Genomic DNA, 19,742 nt, shown 5'->3' on the forward strand with positions numbered 1-19,742 from the left:
GATGTATTGGAAACAAGTTGGAAACAAAGCTTGGGGTTTGATCGTATTAAAGGGGCACATTTCTCATAGCGCCCAGTTTCAGTTTCACTTTGTCAACAACAACAAAAAACATTAGCATGATATAGAAAGTCCTTCAATGCAGAAAGAAGTCTGCTTCAAAAGTTCAAAACCATACACCTAAAATGTAGGTGTTCGTTACCAAACTGTGATTCGGAATCTGGCTACAAAAATATCTAATTTACCTGACTATTGTGAAGAAAACGAACCAAGTCATAGCATCCATTTTCAGATTCGGCAATCAATAGCCCCTTGAATAGTTCCCAATCAGCCGTGTGCATTGCACATTGCTCAATCATAAGATACTACGTGTTTCTCAGGGATCACACTCCCAAGACAAGATTACATAGTTTTCCTCTTGATTGCCCAAACTCATGAGCTTTTGTTGCAGCTGGAAATGCAAATAGTTTAATTCATCCAGATTCCCCCAAAGTCTCCCAACCCCAGCTGCTAACGCTAGCTAAAAAGAATTAGGCCAAATGCAAATGTTGTAGTCTGCATATGGATACCACCACAAGATAACACCAACACTTACTTCCTGATGGTGTAGTCTGCAGATAGATACCACCATAAGATAACACCAACACATCTCCCATTGGGAAGTGGATAACATCATTCAGCTGTGAAAAAAATACACTACCGGAATCTAGTCAAATATTCATCTACAATAACACACTTGATTTCTAATTTCTCCCTATTGTAACTTTACACTGTTAAACAAGCAGACTTCTCTAATGATAGCAATTCACTGAAAGCACATTAAGTAATATAGATTTCACTAAATAATATGTTCTTTAATAGATTCTTATTTTCATACACCTAATGGCTCCAAAACGAAATGGCTCCAAAACTCTAACTGGAGTATTTAAAGATTTCTAAACACCAGGCAGCCAAATACAAACAATCTTTGTCATTTTAGCTTTGTATCATCTCTGTTTCTCATGAGGAAAATATATAAGGTGACACAGTGCAGAATCAGATAAGGGAGAAAATAAACTCCCTCTACTTTCTCTGCGCCAACATACTGCACTGTAGCAACAACCCAGTCATCCCACACACTAGATACGTTCCAATATCCACACTACCGCACCACCTAGAATGCATGCCCAATACATTGCTTCGTACTAGGAAGTATGCTAGGATGGTATTTGAACAGTGCCACTGATCAGCTGGTTGCAGCCTGCACCCAAGCTCCTCTGGAAGAGGGCAAAACCACAGGAGGTGCAAGCTGCTGGTCAATATAAAACAACTGATAACATGTTGCCATTCTTACAGTAGTACTGTAGAACTCTCTTATACAGTACCATACAGTGAATGGCGCCGGAGAAGATGGCTGCCGTTTTACAGCCCTCTAACCAATTCTACTATTATGTGTGTTTTTTGGCGTTATTTGTAATTTATTCTGTACATAATGTTTCTGCCAGTGTCTGTTATGACCAAAAAGAGCTTCTGGATATCAGGACAGCGAAGGATATCCTACAGACACCCGACAAGGCCCAAATCCCCGTCATTCGCAGATATCGTGGACGTAGGTCGGGGTGCCTTGTAAGGATCCGACGGCGAACGAGTAAATTGCCTCTTCCATCAATCCTACTAGCCAATGTTCAATCATTTGAAAATAAGGTAGACGACCTAAGATTACGGTTATCCTACCAACGGTACATAAAAAACTGTAATATCTTATGTTTCACCGAGTCGTGGCTGAACAACGACATTGATAACATATAGCTGGCGGGATATACGCTACATCGTCAGGCTAGAACGGCTGACTCCGGTAAGACAAGGGGTGGTGGTCTGTGTATATTTGTAAACAACAGCTGGTGCAAAAAATCTAATACTAAGGAAGTCTCAAGGTTTTGCTCGCCTGAGGTAGAGTATCTCATGATAAGCTGTAAACCACACTATTTACCAAGAGAGTTTTCTTCTATATTTTTCGTAGCTGTCTATATACCACCACAAACCAATGCTGGCACTAAGACTGTACTCAATGAGCTGTATAAGGCCATAAGTAAACAGGAAAACAGTCATCCAGAGGCAGTGCTCCTAGTGGCCGGGGACTTTAATGCAGGGAAACTTAAATCCGTTCTACCTAATTTCTACCAGCATGTTAAATGTGCAACCAGAGGACAAAACAACTCTAGACCACCTTTACTCCACACAAAGATGCATACAAAGCTCTCCCTCACCCTCCATTTGGCAAATCTGACCATAACTCTATCCTGATTCCTGCTTATAAGCAAAAACTAAAGCAGGAAGCACCAGTGACTCGGTTAATAAAAAAGTGGTCAGATGACGCAGATGCTAAGCTAAAGAACTGTTTTGCTAGCAAAGACTGGAATATGTTCCGGGATTCTTCAGATAGCATTGAGGAGTACGCCACATCAGTCACTGGCTTCATCAATAAGTGCATCGATGACGTCGTCCCCACAGTGACCGTACATACCCCAACCAGAAGCCATGGATTACAGGCAACATCCGCACTGAGCTAAAGGCTAGAGCTACCGCTTTCAAGGAGCGAGACTCTAACCCGGACGCTTATAAGAAATCCTGCTATGCCCTCCGACGAACCATCAAACAGGCAAAGAGTCAATACAGGACTAAGATTGAATCGTACTACACCGGCTCTGACGCTCGTCGGATGTGGCAGGGCTTTAAAACTATTACAGACTACAAAGGGAAGCACAGACGCAAGCTGCCCAGTGACACAAGCCTACCAGATGAGCTAAATCACTTATATGCTCGCTTCGAGGCAAGCAACACTGAATCATGCATGAGAGCACCAGCTGTTCCGGATGACTATGTGATCACGCTCTCCGTAGCCGATGTGAGTAAGACCTTTAAGCAGGTCAACATTCACAAGGCCGCAGAGCCAGACGGATTACCAGGACGTGTACTCCGAGCATGTGCTGACCAACTGGCAAGTGTCTTCACTGACATTTTCAACATGTCCCTGACTGAGTCTGTAATACCAACATGTTCCAAGCAGACCACCATAGTCCCTGTGCCCAAGGACACTAAGATAACCTGCCTAAATGACTACCGACCCGTAGCACTCACGTCTGTAGCCTTGAAGTGCTTTGAAAGGCTGGTCATGGCTCACATCAACACCATTATTCCAGAAACCATAGACCCACTCCAATTTGCATACCGCCCCAACAGATCCACAGATGATGCAATCTCTATTGCACTCCACACTGCCCTTTCCCACCTGGACAAGAGGAACACCTATGTGAGAATGCTATTCATTGACTACAGCTCAGCATTCAACACCATAGTACCCTCAAACTCATCACTAAGCTAAGGATCCTGGGACTAAACACCTCCCTCTGCAACTGGATCCTGGACTTCCTGACGGGCCGCCCCCAAGTGGTAAGGGTAGGTAACAACACATCTGCCACGCTGATCCTCAACACGGTGGCCCCTCAGGGGTGCGTGCTCAGTCCCCTCCTGTACTCCCTGTTCACTTATGACTGCATGGCCAAGCACGACTCTAACATCTTCATTAAGTTTGCCGACGACACAACACAGTGGTAGGCCTAATCACAGACAATGATGACACAGCCTATAGGGAGGAGGTCAGAGACCTGGCTGTTTGGTGCCAGGATAACAACCTCTCCCTCAACGTGATCAAGACAAAGGAGATGATTGTGGACTACAGGAAAAAAAAGAGGACTGAGCACGCCCCCATTCTCATCGACGGGGCTGTAGTGGAACAGGTTGAGAGCTTCAAGTTCCTTGGTGTCCACATCACCAACGAACTATCATGGTCTAAACACACCAAGACAGTTGTGAAGAGGGCACGACAAAGCATATTCCCCCTCAGGAGACTGAAAACATTTGTCATGGGTCCTCAGATCCTCAAAAGGTTCTACAGCTGCACCATCGAGAGCATCCTGACTGGTTGCATCACCGCCTGGTATGGCAACTGCTTGGCCACCGACCGCAAGGCACTACACAGTACACGTCCTGGCCCCGTGTAGCTCAGTTGGTAGAGCATGGCGTTTGCAATGCCAGGGTTCGTTTCCCACGGGGGGGCAGTATGAAAATGTATGCACTCACTAACTGTAAGTTGCTCTGGATAAGAGCGTCTGCTAAATGACTAAAATGTCAAATGTAGTGCGTACGGCCCAGTACATCACTGGAGCCAAGCTTCCTGCCATCCAGGACCTCTATACCAGGCGGTGTCAGAGGAAAGCCCTCAAAATTTACAAAGACTCCAGCCACCCTAGTCATAGACTGTTCTCGCTGCTACCGCACGGCAAGCGGTACCAGAGCACCAAGTCTAGGTCCAAAAGGCTTCTCAACTTCTCAAGACTCCTGAACAGCTAATCATGGCTACCCGGACAATTTGCACTGCCCCCCCACCCCGTCCCCCTTTTTTACTCTGCTGCTACTCTGTTAATTATTTATGCATAGTCACTTTAACTCTACCCACATGTACATATTACCTCAATTACCTCGACTAGCCGGTGCCCCCGCACATTGACTCTGCACCGGTACCCCCCTGTATATAGCCTCCCTACTGTTATTTTATTTTACTGCTGCTCTTTAGTTATTTGCTTTTTTTTTTTTTGCTTAACACTTTTTTTATTTGTTTTACTTTGCATTGTTGGTTAAGGGCTTGTAAGTAAGCATTTCACTGTAATGTCTACACCTGTTGTATTCGGCAAATACAATTTCATTTGATTTTATTTTATTTCACTGACGGTATGCTACTGGTAAGAACAGTGATAAACGAAATAATTAACTAGAACGTTTTTTGGGCCAGTCATTTTACTTCTGTTTCCAAATGCCCTTAATAATAGACGACAGTACATCTGTATGGACTGTCAGTGTGTTAAGTGTTTATCTGGTATGTACATCAGGGTCCCGGACAACCTCTAGAGTGCATTTCAAGAGTGGATGATGGAATGTAGGTCAGACAGGTACTATACTGCAGGTGGACTAAGAGACCACGAAACGGTTCACGTGAGGACTATCAAAGAGTAGAGCTTTCTACAGTAAGAGATTCATTTAGACTTCGAGAAAGAGGTGACATTCTTCTGTTAAATCTGGAACAAGTGTGAACGGTGCAAATTATCAAACAAGTGGAGTGTGTTCACTGTGTGTATACATTTTGCGTGTCGTCAGGAGGTATTGGCGTCTCACAGTTATTGCCTGGGCTCAGAGAAGCAGGTCATTTTCAATAAGATGCTTGTTATAGGCAGCAGCAAGCATCCTGATCTACCTGATATTCAGTCTAATATCTCACACAGTCCTTAAACTCCATAACACAGCCATATCTGCACAAGAGGGAACCAGATTTTCTAAGATCTCATTCAAACACTACAAATGGCATCTCATTCTCATTGCCAAGGAGAATAAACTGGGTTAGTACCACTGCCTAGTCTCCTACATTTTAAAATAATACCCCCAAAAAAAAAAATGACACATCACTGAATTTGAGTTTAGAAGTAAAAAAAAAAATCCAATACATTTCCCTCCTCCGGTACCAACATGCACCCAGCGGTGGTTGCTATGGCGACGCCCCTAAACCACGCACAGCAGATGGAGGGAAGGAGAGCTAAATATATCTCCCAGCATCCTCGCTGAGAGAGAGAGAGAGAGAGAGAGAGAGAGAGAGAGAGAGAGAGAGAGAGAGAGAGAGAGAGAGAGAGAGAGAGAGAAAGCCAACTGAGATGCTGCTATCCCACAAAGCATATCTTTTTGAGAAAAAAATGGTACAAATCCAAAAATCAATACCTGGCTTTAATCCCAGCTCTACAGACATGTATCCCACCAGAAGAGAAACTGAGAATATGATCCAGTTCTTGAGATGACAACGGAGAACTAAGAAACCACAATAAATACAAAATAGAATATCTAAATCTGAAAATACATTTTGACATTTAAGAATTTACAACAGAATTCAACAGCATTAACAACACCGTGCACAGATACTCTGTGAAACTAAATGACCTTGTCAAAAAACATTTGTTTATTTTATATTTCTTGTCACCAAACACGTGTTTTACAAATACCCTTTGTTATGGCTTATGTAACAAGAAATGTTTTCCAATAACAACATGAAACATATTTCTGTCTCACAGAGACATAATGTATTATTTTAAGATTATGTCTATTTTTTCTCTCTGCCAGTTCTCTCTTTTTTTTCTCTTTCTCTTTCTCTTTCTCTTTCTTTCTCCCTCTCTCTCTCTCTCTCTCTCTCTCTCTCTCTCTCTCTCTCTCTCTCTCTCTCTCTCTCTCTCTCTCTCTCTCTCTCTCTCTCTCTCTCTCTCTCTCTCTCTCTCTCTCTCTCTCTCTCTCTCTCTCTCTCTCTCTCTCTCTCTCTCTCTCTCTCTCTCTCTCTCTCTCTCTCTCTCTCTCTCTCTCTCTCTCTCTCTCTGTTCCTTTGTTACATTATCTCTCAGGAACACTATTAGCAGGGCATTTAGTCAGAAAACCGACCGTAGCTTCATCAGCAGTCTGTCAGAGAGACAGAGAAGTAGAGCCCTGGGGGCATCTCACACACATGCAACGCTGACATTCCCAGGGCTGTGGGTGTCTGTGTGTGTGTGCGCCTGCATACGTGCACAGGCAGGTGTGTTTGAGGCCCAGGGGTCTCTGGACACTCTGTCACGGACAGAGTGTTGGAGCATGGACGGACAAACAACACACATGGAAACCATTCACAGAATCACCACATACACACCAATAACCAGGCAACAATCCAGTAAATGAACAATGTGGAATAAAACACAGCTATCAACACTAAATGGTTAGAGAATATCAATGTCCTTTACCTGGTGGCAGGTGGTTTTCCCTCCACATCTGACAGAAAGAGGGTGAGAAAGAGAGGCTGGGAGACGGAGTGAGAGAGAGCGAGCGAGACAGCGAGGAACAGAGCGAGCGAGAGAGTGTGAATGAAAGAGAGCGAGAGCCCGCTCTGTGACTGTGAGAAGGGTAATCGAGACACCACTCTACTCTACGTGCACTGAGCTGACAAATAGTTATGTTTCCTGTCTGTGTGTATGAATGAGGAGGAGGGGACTATATCTCTTTCTCTCTCTCTCTCTCTCTCTCTCTCTCTCTCTCTCTCTCTCTCTCTCTCTCTCTCTCTCTCTCTCTCTCTCTCTCTCTCTCTCTCTCTCTCTCTCTCTCTCTCTCTCTCTCTCTCTATCTATCTCTCTTTCCCTCTCACCCTCTCTCTCTATCCCTCTATCCCTCCCTCTATTTGTCTCTCTCTGTCTCCGTCAGATAGTAAAAGTGAAGTGGAATCTTCTTATTTGGAGGGTGACGTCAGGCCATGTTGTTCTTGGCAGGGATCTCAGGCTGCTCAGCTGGCAGAGAGGGAGAACAGAGAGGAAGGGTGTGCGGTGGTGACTTATATTTTTAAAACACAGTTTCCCCATTCAGTTTTCACTTTCCATAGGCGGGGGAAGCGAGGCAGCAGTTGCCTATTGCTGCTGCTGCGTTCTGACAAAAACCTGGAAATGTGGAAAAGCTAAAAACACAGGACCCAGGTGGAAACAACAGGCTCACAGGGTTCCAGGTTTTCAGAGTGGTTCTGGAGAATGTCCACACACACACACAAACCATTCCCCTCTGCATACTCCTGACAGGGCCAGCTGAACACAGTCCAGGCGATTCAGTGATTCTGACATCACTACTCCTCTCTTTATGCCACGGGAGGGAGGAATGTTATTTTCCCTTTTTTCCCTTTTCAATAGGCTGAAAGCTTGCCGACGTGTGGAGTGTTGAGGTAATGCCATCAAGGCAATGGGTAGCTAAAGGACGACCACTCACACACAGAGACTGGCTGGCTTTGAAAGGAGAGGCAGAGAGGCAGTAGGAGAGTGGAGAGAGAAACAGAAGGCAGCCCTAACCAAGGTCTTCATCCCTCTGCAGCATTAGCAGGCAGCACAGAGAGAGGCCTTGTCAGCATCACAGCCATAATGCCAGTGACAGAGCTGCCAGTGTGCGTGTGTTGTGTTCCCTCGCCCTCCACAGGCAGCTGGGCCTTGAATGGGATGGCTATTTGCCACAACGTGATGCCAGCCTCAATCTGCCCACCAACTTGTTCCTTCAGTTGCCATGTTGATGGGAGGGGGGATACACCCAGCCTGTCTGAGTCTCCCTAGTCCCCACCCTGTCTTTGCTTATCCTCACTGACTCAGAAACTCACTGCATTCATTGTACTGTGCTGTAGAGCAAGACAGTAAATTCACTAGCGGTTAACCAGGAGAGAAGATGAGGAAGGGGTCAAATAAGAAACACACACACAAGGAGAATGAATCCTGTGCAATCACACGTTGTGGCTATTTTTACGTGTGACTGCTTTGAGAGTGTTTGTGAGTTTATATTTAGCTATCCTTATGTAAAAGCAGTGTTTATATAAGCTCTTACATAAAATACAAGGCTTACTCTCCGGTCTCTCCCGGTTGTTGCTGTCTATACCCGTGCTCGAGTTTCCACTCTCCGTCTTTCCATTGTCCATCATATCAATCAATTAACTATAGGCCTAATGGTCATCCACTCAATAGGCAGCAGCAGCCATAGCAGGAGACAACCAGGATAAAGGACAGATAACCTTCTGCCTGGCACGTGACTGGGAGTCCCATATGGGCGGTGCACAATTGGCCCAGCGTCGTCCGGGTTAGGGGAGGGTTTGGCCGGAGGGGCTTTATTTGGCTCATCGCGCTCTAGCGACTCCTTGTTGTGGGCCAGGCGCCTGCAGGCTGACTTTGGTCATCAGTTGATCAGTGTTTCCTCCGACACATTGGTGCGGCTGGCTTCCGGGTTAAGCGGGCGGGTGTTAAGAAGTGCGGTTTGGCGGGTCATGTTTCGGAGGACGCATGACTCGACCTTCGCCTCTCCCGAGCCTGTTGGGGAGTTGCAGCGATGAGACAAGATCGCAATTGGATATCACGAAATTGGGGAGAAAAAGGGGGTAAAAAAATAATTTAAAAAAATACCTTCTGCCTGTCAGAGCAGAGCACCCACCACAAGTAGCAGCTCAAAGGCTTATACTGTCTCTGTCCCCAATATCCACACTAGCCCACTACGTAGAAGGAATCAATGTACTGGGCATGTGTACTAAATGTTATGTTAGTATGGACAGTGGAACGAAGCAACAGTGTATGACCGTCTAAAGTCAGCTAGCCAGGCGGTGTGTAGTCTGACATGTACAGACACCGAAACCCAGACACCCACACCCAAACCCAGACCCAGACACACACACAGAGACCCAGATACACAGAAACCCAGACCTAGACTCAGACAGACAGGCCACAGAGACCCTCCCTCACAGCCACAGGAAATGGTGACATGACCGTCATGTGGCCCATATGAAGCTCTAAATAGTACCTGACCAGACAGGGCCTTGTATGTTCCGTTTATGATCTAACCAATCTGACACACCACCATGTTGACATGTACAGTACTGTAGGGCTGGGTGGCTATGTGTGGTGGGTGACCCATTTCTGTAGGACCCTGTTATTAACTGTTCCAATAACAGGTTAATTACATGTATGTAGTGCATGTATTTGCTCAGTCTGTACAAAGGACACTTCAGATTTTCATTTGGAAATAGAAACCTGATGGGTATACTTTGCTCACCTCATTTAGTCTAATTGATTCTGATTCTTATTTGGATTCTCTCTCTCGTTCTCTCTCTTTATCGCGCTTCTGCGGCTATTTCTTCTAAATATTGAGAGCGAAACAGTACAATGTTACAGTGAATTACCTGTTGAATGATCTCACTAACTACAGAACAGAAGAAAGCAGAACCCTAAAGCAGACCCAGAACCACACCATGTGGTTCTAGTCATCTAGAACGTTCCTTTCACATGATGAAATAATGCACCATCATGAATCATTTAGTAGAGCTACTATGACGCTGTTTCACAAGCATCTAACAATAACGATCAAAGTTTATCACATTCAATCTCGGAGTTTCTGAACAAAATATATGAGTCTTACCATAGGGCCATCATTCCGCAAATAAGATATCATTGATATTAAAAAAAGGGTTTTCGGGCAATCATAAAAATACGCACACACACACATAAAGAATCTCTTATGGGAAAGGGTTATAAATACAGTCAGACAGACTGAGAAGTGGACCATGAAGGGAATCACAAAGAAAACATCAATGGGAGGCTTTGTGTGGTTAGAGAAACCATGTTGAAAATAGAAAGAGGAAGTGCTATATTTACAAAGTGTCACTGCATTAGTTCTTTCTCTGAACCCACGCGATTCACTTTAGGGCTACTGTAGTGTGTGTGAGTCTGGGAAGTGGGGGGGGTACCACCAACAAATGTCAAGGAAACTGTGACATTCTTCACACACACACTCAACAGTCACCAGGAAGAAGGTGTTATGAGGACGTCAACATTACATTGTGTCTGTCCCTGTCATTACTGGGAATGTAGAAACAAAGAAGAGATAAAGGGATACTGAAGATGAAAACCAGGGAATGGGATCCAGAAGATAACACAAAATTGTGTAGCTGGTCCGCACTCAAAAGGGAGAATTAAGGTTTTCCAGAAGATAACACACACACACCAACCACTAGGAACAGAGCCCTGAGGCTGATTGTGTACAATTGATAACAACCGTCATACAAAAAGGCTCAACAGGCAGTCTGTTCTGGCCTTCGTCAATGGGAAGCAGCGTTATATGATGTAATTCCACATCACTAACACACACACACAGGGCAGCAGTGAGGCTGATAGAGCTATGATGTAACACTTCCATCAGAGGGACCAATCCAAACACAGTAGAGTGAGTAGATGTGATGCTGTTGGGAAGACAAAGCCTGCCACACATCAACACCAGGTTGGCTCCCTCTCTTTCTCTGTATCAAGTTGACTTTGGCACAGATCATTTTGACTCTGAATGAGTTAGGAGTGTGACCAACCAGGGTTTCAAACCCAGTTCTCCAGCACACCACAATATTGTTTTTTTAATCCACTGAGCTAAAGCGTAGGCATTAGTTCAACGAGGAACACACGTCCTCCCTAGTGGCGCAGTGGTCTAAGGCACTGCATCGCAGTGCTAGCTGTGCCACTAGAGATCCTGGTTCGAGTCCAGGCTCTGTCGCAGCCGGCTGCAACCGGGAGACCCATGGGCGGTGCACAATTGGTCCAAGGTAGGGGAGGGTTTGGCCGGCAGGGATGTGGGTTTGTTTCCCACGGGGGCGGGGGGCCAGTATGACATTTTTTTTATTTTTATGTATGCATTCACTAACTGTAAGTCGCTCTGGATAAGAGCGTCTGCTAAATGACTAAAATGTCAAATGTCTTTAAGTATATGGCAAGGTTACTCATCACCAGAGTGTGGTTCACCGAACCACCTCAGTTACATGAGCACATATAACTAAAGGACTGAGCTCCAATAACACACTTTCAAATCCAGTACTTTCTCCTGGTCCCTTTGGTCTCACTGAGCAGTAATGCCAAACCAATCGGCTCCCATATCAAGGTGATGTAATGCAGAAAGAAAGAGAGTGGGAGAGGGAGAAAGAGGGAGAGAGAGAGGAAGAGAGGGGAAAGGGAGTAGCCATATGTTCTCTTATTTCACCAACAGAGAACCAACACACTGGCTGAGAGCTGAGCTGGGGCATTCTGCCAACAAGCCCCTGTCCAGGAATCTATAGCAATTAAAGAGAGAAGGAGGAGGTAGAGAGAGAAAGAGAAATTGAGGGGGGAGGTAAAAGGAGGTAGAGAGAAAGGGGGAGAGAGAGAGAGAGAGAGAGAGAGAGAGAGAGAGAGAGAGAGAGAGAGAGAGAGAGAGGGGGTAAGACAGAGTAAGGCAGTGATAATGTGGACAGGGAAGCACTAAGGAAAATATTTTGACATCTACTGTATCGATAAAGCCTGCAACAGATATCGATAAAAGCTGTTTATCTTATAGGCAGACAGCTACGCTTGCCACTTTAACATTTTAACACTCGATATAAGTAAACATTTATCAATACAAAAAAATATCCTCCACAAAGCTGCAGACCAATCCCCACTGTGAGAGGACACTCATACAAATAAATAGCGTAGCTATATCTACTGGCCTTGGTAGCTTGAGGGTAGGCCCTGTTTTGTACACTGGCAGATAGCCCTCTAGCCCAACCCAGAGAACCTATGACCTTCATCCACTATGTAAGCAGTATATGTATGTATGTGTGTGTGTGTGTGTGTGTGTGTGTGTGTGTGTGTGTGTGTGTGTGTGTGTGTGTGTGTGTGTGTGTGTGTGTGTGTGTGTGTGTGTGTGTGTGTGTGTGTGTGTGTGTGTGTGTGTGTGTGTGTGTGTGTGTGTGTGTGTGTGTGTGTGTGTGTGTGTGTGTGTGTATGTGTGTGTGTGTGTGTGTGTGTGTGTGTGTGTGTGTGTGTGTGTGTCTATGTGTACTGTAGGTGACTTGTGAATGAGCCCTACAGCTGATGGCCTTCTGGCCTGACAGGCTGCTCTCTCCACAGGAAAAAGGTAGAGTAGAGAGAGCCTGGTCCTGCACCTCACTGAGAGAGAGAGAGAGAGAGAGAGAGAGAGAGAGAGAGAGAGAGAGAGAGAGAGAGAGAGAGAGAGAGAGAGAGAGAGAGAGAGAATACCCTCCAGGATCACACAAAACCAGCCAACTTCTTCACCTTGGTGAGAAGGCAGGCTGGGCAGAGAGAGGGCCCCTTCACCTCACTGTGAAAGCAGGCTTTGTCCATATGCTCCCCACCACGGTCACATAGTTCCATCCAACCCCTGCAGGACTGGGCTACAGGCTGAGTGCGGGTCGGGGTCGGACTCCGTGCCGAACACAGCACCCAGTCAACACGTGAGCTCATTCCCATACATGCTGTAAACACAAGAGCATAAGGTGTGGTGTGTCCACATGAACGCACACACAAACACAAACTTGTGTCTATACATTTTAATGTACACACATGCGTGGGCGAGCACACACACACACACAAACACACAAACACACACACACATAAGCGAGTGTGCCCTTTCATTTATGAGGATGATATAGAGAGAATAAAAAGAGAGGGATGTAATTTCCAGTCCTGACGTCCTGTAAGCCGGTGCCAACAGGGAGGAAGTGTGTTCACTTAGAGCTGTTTGAATATTTCCGCTGTCGCCGTGGTGACCTGGGGAAGTCCTCCTGATTAATGGCCAAGACAAGACAAATCCACTCTCAGAACAGGTCCTCCTCAACCTCACTGTGGCTTCTGTCTTCTTCAATAACTGGCATATTAGATATGTCTGAGTGTCTACAAATTGTCAAGTGTTTAAGAGAAAAACATTGATACCGTAACAATACACTCTCTTAATCTCTCTCTGTCTTTCTCTCTCTCTGTCACACACACACACACACATTTATAGAACTCACAATTTACTGGTGACTATTTGTCTTGCTTTCAAAAGCAGTGGTGTGTGAGTGTGCGGGTTGGTTAGGACAGTGGGCAGGAATTTCAAGATACTGTAAAATGGAAACAAACAGTTGTTCCAATCGGATGTCCAGGCTAATAGAGTAATTAGTGCTGGACATAATGTAGCCTACTGGACCATATAGATCAATGGAGGACTGAACTGACAGCCATTTCCTGTAGATTATTATCAGCATTAAGTAGGCCCAATGCACGGCTATAATCAGTCATCTGGTTCACTGAGCTCTCTAGATGAAGGATTTGTCAACGTGCTGCTACTGTGTAAGCTTATGTCTAGGACCAAGGATTAGGAGTTTTCGTGTGTGAGAGAGAGAGAGAGAGAGAGAGAGAGAGAGAGAGAGAGAGAGAGAGAGAGAGAGAGAGAGAGAGGGGGGTGGGAGGTAAAAGGAGGTAGAGATAAAAGGGGGGGAGAGAGAGAGGGTAAGACAGAGTAAGGCAGTGATATTGTGGACAGGGACGCACTAGGGAAAATATTTTGACATCTAGTGTATCGATGAAGCCTGCAACAGATATCGATAAAAGCTGTTTATCTTATAGGCAGACAGCTACGCTTGACACTTTAACATTTTAACACTCTATATAAGTAAAAATGTATCAATACAAAAAAATATCCTCCACAAAGCTGCAGAACAATCCCCACTGTAAGAGGACACTCATACAAATACAAATAAATAGCGTAGCTATATCTACTGGCCTTGGTAGCTTGAGGGTAGGCCCTGTTTTTGTACACTGGCAGATAGCCCTCTAGCCCAACCCAGAGAACCTATGACCTTCATCCACTATGTAAGCAATGTATGTATGTATGTATGTGTGTGTGTGTGTGTGTGTGTGTGTGTGTGTGTGTGTGTGTGTGTGTGTGTGTGTGTGTGTGTGTGTGTGTGTGTGTGTGTGTGTGTGTGTGTGTGTGTGTGTGTATGTGTGTATGTGTGTGTGTGTGTGTGTGTCTATGTGTACTGTAGGTGACTTGTGAATGAGCCCTACAGCTGATGGCCTTCTGGCCTGACAGGCTGCTCTCTCCACAGGAAAAAGGTAGAGTAGAGAGAGCCTGGTCCTGCACCTCACTGAGAGAGAGAGAGAGAGAGAGAGAGAGAGAGAGAGAGAGAGAGGGGGGCTAAGCAGGGTTGGTCCAGATGCTGCTGGAAGTGGTGTTGGAGGGACAGTATGAGGCACTCTTTCCTCTGGTCTAAGAAAATGTCCCAATGCCCCAGGGCAGTGATTCGGGACGTTGCCCTGTGTTAGTTGGTGTCGATGGGATGTTAAACGGGTGTCCTGACTCTCTGTGGTCACTAAAGATCCCATGGCCCATATTGTAAGAGTAGGGGTGTTAACCCTGGTGTCCTGGCTAAATTCCCAATCTGGCCCTCATACAATCATGGCCACCTAATCATCCCCAGCTTTCAATTGGCTCATTCATCCCCCTCCACTGTAACTATTCCACATGAGGATGTGTTCTCAGTCAACAGCTGGTAAAATAAGGGATGAAATAAAAGGTTGGCTTGATGACTGACACCACACACACACACTAGTTACTGACAGGACTTCCAGAAGCAAGAGTAGGATGAATATCAATGTTGTCCTCACCAGGCTGGACTGATCGTGGCTGAACAGACACACTCACAAAACACCCACACTTTCAGGACCCCACTTTGGAGATTCTTCGTTCCTTCTTAAATGTTTCCCATACCACCACTGTATGTGTTTTGACTCGAGCAGGAATGACTCGTGAGACTGTGTTGCTTCTCAAAGTGTGCTCATGTTCAGTATCAAGAAGAAACTGCGCCCCATTCTGGCCCTAATGGAAAACACGGTAAGCGCCATTTGGGCTCTGGGCCTATCAGTGTCATAATCACAGCATTATGCTCCTGCTTTGGCTAAACACTATAGTTCACAGTGGAAAGTAAAACTCAGTGGTACGTCAGTGGTTATTAAAGTATTATATAAAGGTATTGTACCTATGTGAATGTGAATGTTCATATTGTTATTGTTTTACATCCATCCCTTAGGTTTTAAGGTCATTTGGTACTGGATGTGTTTTTCCCCATTAGCATCTGGTGTGATTGTCCTGATGTCCTTGGTCTCTCCTCTCCCCAGTCACCCCCACAGCTGAGAGAGGTGCATTTCTATTCTACCACACAAATAGAATCTGGGCCAAATGTCTACTAGTGTTGTTAGAGGCTAGTTGAATACAAGGTCACAAAATATTCAACCCAAATATGACATCCTCCTCAAAGAAAATAACAATACAGCAGCAGCCTTGTGATCCTCTTCATCATCACTAATAACTGGGTCGGAGTGGAGGTTTATGCAACGGCATACAATCAACATTGACCATTAGAACACACAACTGTATGATCACACACACACACAAGCCTATTCCTGCTGTCATATGTCTAAGAGTAAGGAGGATGGATGCCTTGGACAAAACAAATAATAATGTTGCTACTGGGCTCACCATGAAGCCATGGGGGAGATTCCCTCTCTATGAAGTCACACACACACACAATCTGTCAGAAGAATGCCAAACATCCCACCTCTCCACAGCTAGGGAGTGAGACAGTGTGCCCTCTCCTCTCTCTGCATGCCAAACTGACACCCAATAACCCAGCACAGTATTATGTACCATGGGATATCAGGACTGATCGTTTTGGGGGCACCAGAACCCTGGCCCTAAGCGTCAGCTTTAAATGCCAGGTTGAGGTTAATTCAGCAAAAGCTAAACCAGCTAGTAAAAAATGCTAGTTGAAAATGCCAAAACCAAAAAGCAGCTTGGATAAAGTAATCAAGGTTTTGGTGTTGAGTTTGGATCCTTGGGAAGCATTTCTTGTCCAAGGCCTATTATTTTGGAAATCTTATTTTCATATCAAGAAAATACACCATATGTCTTGTTCTCTCTATAAATTCAACTCTGCAAAAACAATTTCTGATGTGTCTAAAACAACATTTCAACAGTTGGCCTGAGATGCCCTCTGTCTTTACGACAGTCCAACCTTTTTTATTACACGCAAGATGACAGTTAATACTATATGAGGGGCACGTGGTATCGAAAATCGAAGCACTCTTGAGCTGTTGATGGACTCCAACTGTCACATGGGTAATTATTCTTATGATGTACTATTATTAACTAATGCATCGCAGGACAATATAATGTGTCGGTATTTCACCAAGAAAGAGGTACTTGCTACACAGAGAAGGCTATGTGCGTGCTAGATGAGAATGGAGAAAGCGTCACCGGGGCGCATGGATGGACGCAGCAGTGTCGTCCACAACAGTGCCAGTGACTGCGGTGCGGCAGCATTACGACACCGTTCATTCCGAGAAACCAACGATGCCAGAGTCTAATATAGGCTAGTCTCTAGCGATCCAATTCTTACCATTGTAATTTTTTGAGTAAAATCACATTTTAGGCTAGTGTAAGTGGACGGGGAAAGGATGCGCTGCACCTCAATGAACACGGTCGGATCTGTGCAGACAGACAGGCACAGTGAATGCTGGATAGATATAGACTATTGACATTGCATTGCTTCAATATATCCAATAGCATAGCTATATATTCTACCACCGCAGTGACATTATATTAAACCCAAATGAGCCGTAATCTGAGCCTAGCAGTTGTGATTATGTAGGCTAATATTTATTGATAATGATATGATTTCGCGTGCGGCTGACAATCTCGCGGACTGTACGGATGCTCTCTCTGCCGTCGCCAGTCACATTTATTTCTAGCAGGTTAGAATTCCATGCACAGAATATGTCAATTCACAGGGCATGCTGTGCAGAATGACCACTACATTTCCAGCTATTCTAAAATGGATATGAAATAGGCCTACATTATGTGACCTCAATTTAAAGGAATTTCCCTATTCTCGCTTTCGGAGATTGGAGGGGAAAGGGAGGCATCCCTGTCCCGCTGATGCTGATGTGGGATTGTGGGCTCTTGCATTCATGAGAGAGCGAAGCACATCTGTGAGATGCACGTTGGCAACATCAAGACCTAATCGAATGACAAATAATTCGAAAAAGTAATGGCATAATCTTTTATCAAGATGTCTTGAAAAGAAAAACACAACGAGAGCGTTTTGTTATTCATACATTATTATTTATGTTATTTCCGTGATGAATCAATAGCCTAGGCTACTGTAAAATAATGGCTGATAAAAACGCATGGCCGTCGGATCGCGTGTTGTTCCGTTTCCTGTCAGCATAATGTAGCCTGGTGACTGTATGTGTGGCAAGCTGAACCACTGGTTTCGCTCTTCCTTCTCTCTTGTCTACCTATTTCACTTGAAGAATGACAAACCAAGCCTGGGAATGGACACAATACTGTACAAAACAGAGGCAGCCGGTATAGGCTACACATGCACGCAACACGCAATCATTTAGCATCACAAGGCATTCTTACTCATATTCTGCTTCACACACAAAAACATAACAGCAATATTTCCCAAAGGTTGCTGTTTTGTTGGATAGAAGGTTTTATGCACGCGAGAATGCACAATAGCCTATCATCATCTACTGGGAAGAACAGTTACACTGTAGCTAGCGAGCTCTTGAAGGTTCCAAACATTTATACAATGTATCCAGCATTACTGTACCTGCAGAGCAGCTGAACTTCACTTCGTTGCAGTGCGGTTGCCTTGTCTCCGCCACATATAATCTCCTCTCGTATCAGCCAGGGGCAAACCGGTATGCTAAATTATGGTAATAACGCCAGATCCTAAAATTTGAATACCTATCAACATAGCTGCACTGTTTGAGCAATGTAGGTTATTCGGCAAAAGAGCAGACTTTCTCATAATCTAGCCTACCCTGTAAACGGACTGCCCCAGGTTGAGAAGTGTTATTTTTCTTCTGGCGGTGGCGGGATAGGGATGGAGGGTCCTCTATTCTCTCCTCCTTATCCCTTTTCAAACTGATGCTGCGATTTCACAAGGCAGCGCGCGCCAGTGTCCCACACACACACAGCTGGTCCTCGCGACGGACATGCTGCTTCGATCCACGCAGTTCCAGCGCGCTGCACTAGCACACACGAGACCAGAGAAATACCCCGCCCACTTTAACAACTGTCAGTGGCATACTGTAGTCACTACAATGGAGAAAACATCCCTTTGCCTTTTGTTTCTCAGTAAAGGCTCTGGTATGGTATTAGCCTTCAATTTAGTTTTAAGTAGGCCTACGATATTATATATTTGATATCTCAGTTTGAACAAATCCTGGTGTGGGACTGGGACAATGGATAATAGTACACTGTAAAGGGGTTGCCATGAATTTGACAGTAATTTGCAGGCAGCGCTGTGGCAAGTAAAATGCTGTATTTCATATTACAGTAGGCATATAGCTAATGTAATATAAATATGGTATCAAAGCAAGTACTGTGTATTGACACAGTACAATACCGTAAAAGTGACTGTATTATACTGTAAAAAAGTAAACGCTACCTTCGTCAGATTGAATGGATGAATGAATGACATTATTGAGGGGAGGGGTTTGTATTTCACTGTATTTACAAGGAATTGGTGCAAGCAGGTTGGCTGCTTGGTAAAGTGTTTACACATTACAGCATGTTAATACATATTTGGTGTTTTATATCACTTGCACTTCTAGAGGCCTTAACAAAGGCCTCCAAAAGGACATGGAAAAATACTCAACCATTTAAGGTTTAAGACTTGCTGCCACTCCAATCTGTCCCCTATAGATTTTAAATTGATGGGGCACTATAACCACATAGGAGGTAAATTGGTGCAGCATTCTCATTCATGGGTGCAGCAAATATCCTCTTACAGTGCAAGCCTCAAAATATGTAAATGAGCCAGAAACAACAAACCATGCACCCACTAGTGGTCAAGGTTTTTGGTGTTCCAAAGATACAGTATGGTACTGTATTCTGTGGGGTGGAATTACAGGACCAATTTAAATACAGCAATTTCCCCACAATGCACCATCATTTACAGTATGCTGCTGTTAAAGGACTCCTGAGTGGCGCAGTGATCTAAGGCACTGCATCTCAGTGCTAGAGGCGTCACTACAGACCCTGGTTAGATTCCAGGCTGTATCACAATCCGGCCGTAATTGGGAGTCCCATAGGGCGGCGCACAATTGGCCCAGCGTCGTCCGGGTTTGGCCAGGGTAGGCCGTCATTGTAAATAGTTGCCTAGTTAAATAAAGGTTAAATAAAAAGTTAAACGTTTCCGAGTTTTTTTTACTGTTGATAATACCTAAAATGACAGTGTAACAGTAAACACAATAGACAACGTAAATACATGTTGAATAATGACTTTT

The 19,742-nt window shown here is 44.8% G+C and overlaps 1 protein-coding gene across 2 annotated transcripts in view; it reads right to left on the reverse strand.

Annotated features, from left to right (window-relative positions):
* Window positions 1-19,406, reverse strand: part of LOC121586537 (transcription factor HIVEP3) — a 34,464-nt gene extending 15,058 nt beyond the window's left edge. Inside the window, exon 1 of one of the 2 annotated variants that reach the window (XM_041903289.2) lies at window positions 18,059-19,406. The gene's annotated coding sequence lies outside the window, so the exon portion shown is untranslated. Of the gene's footprint in view, window positions 1-6,839; window positions 7,009-18,058 lie in introns of those variants that run through there. The other variant, XM_041903287.2, reaches the window with a different exon arrangement.
* Between the last annotated feature and the right edge of the window lie 336 nt (window positions 19,407-19,742).

This window comes from Coregonus clupeaformis, chromosome 17 (assembly GCF_020615455.1).
Source record: "Coregonus clupeaformis isolate EN_2021a chromosome 17, ASM2061545v1, whole genome shotgun sequence".
Lineage (NCBI taxonomy): Eukaryota > Metazoa > Chordata > Actinopteri > Salmoniformes > Salmonidae > Coregonus > Coregonus clupeaformis.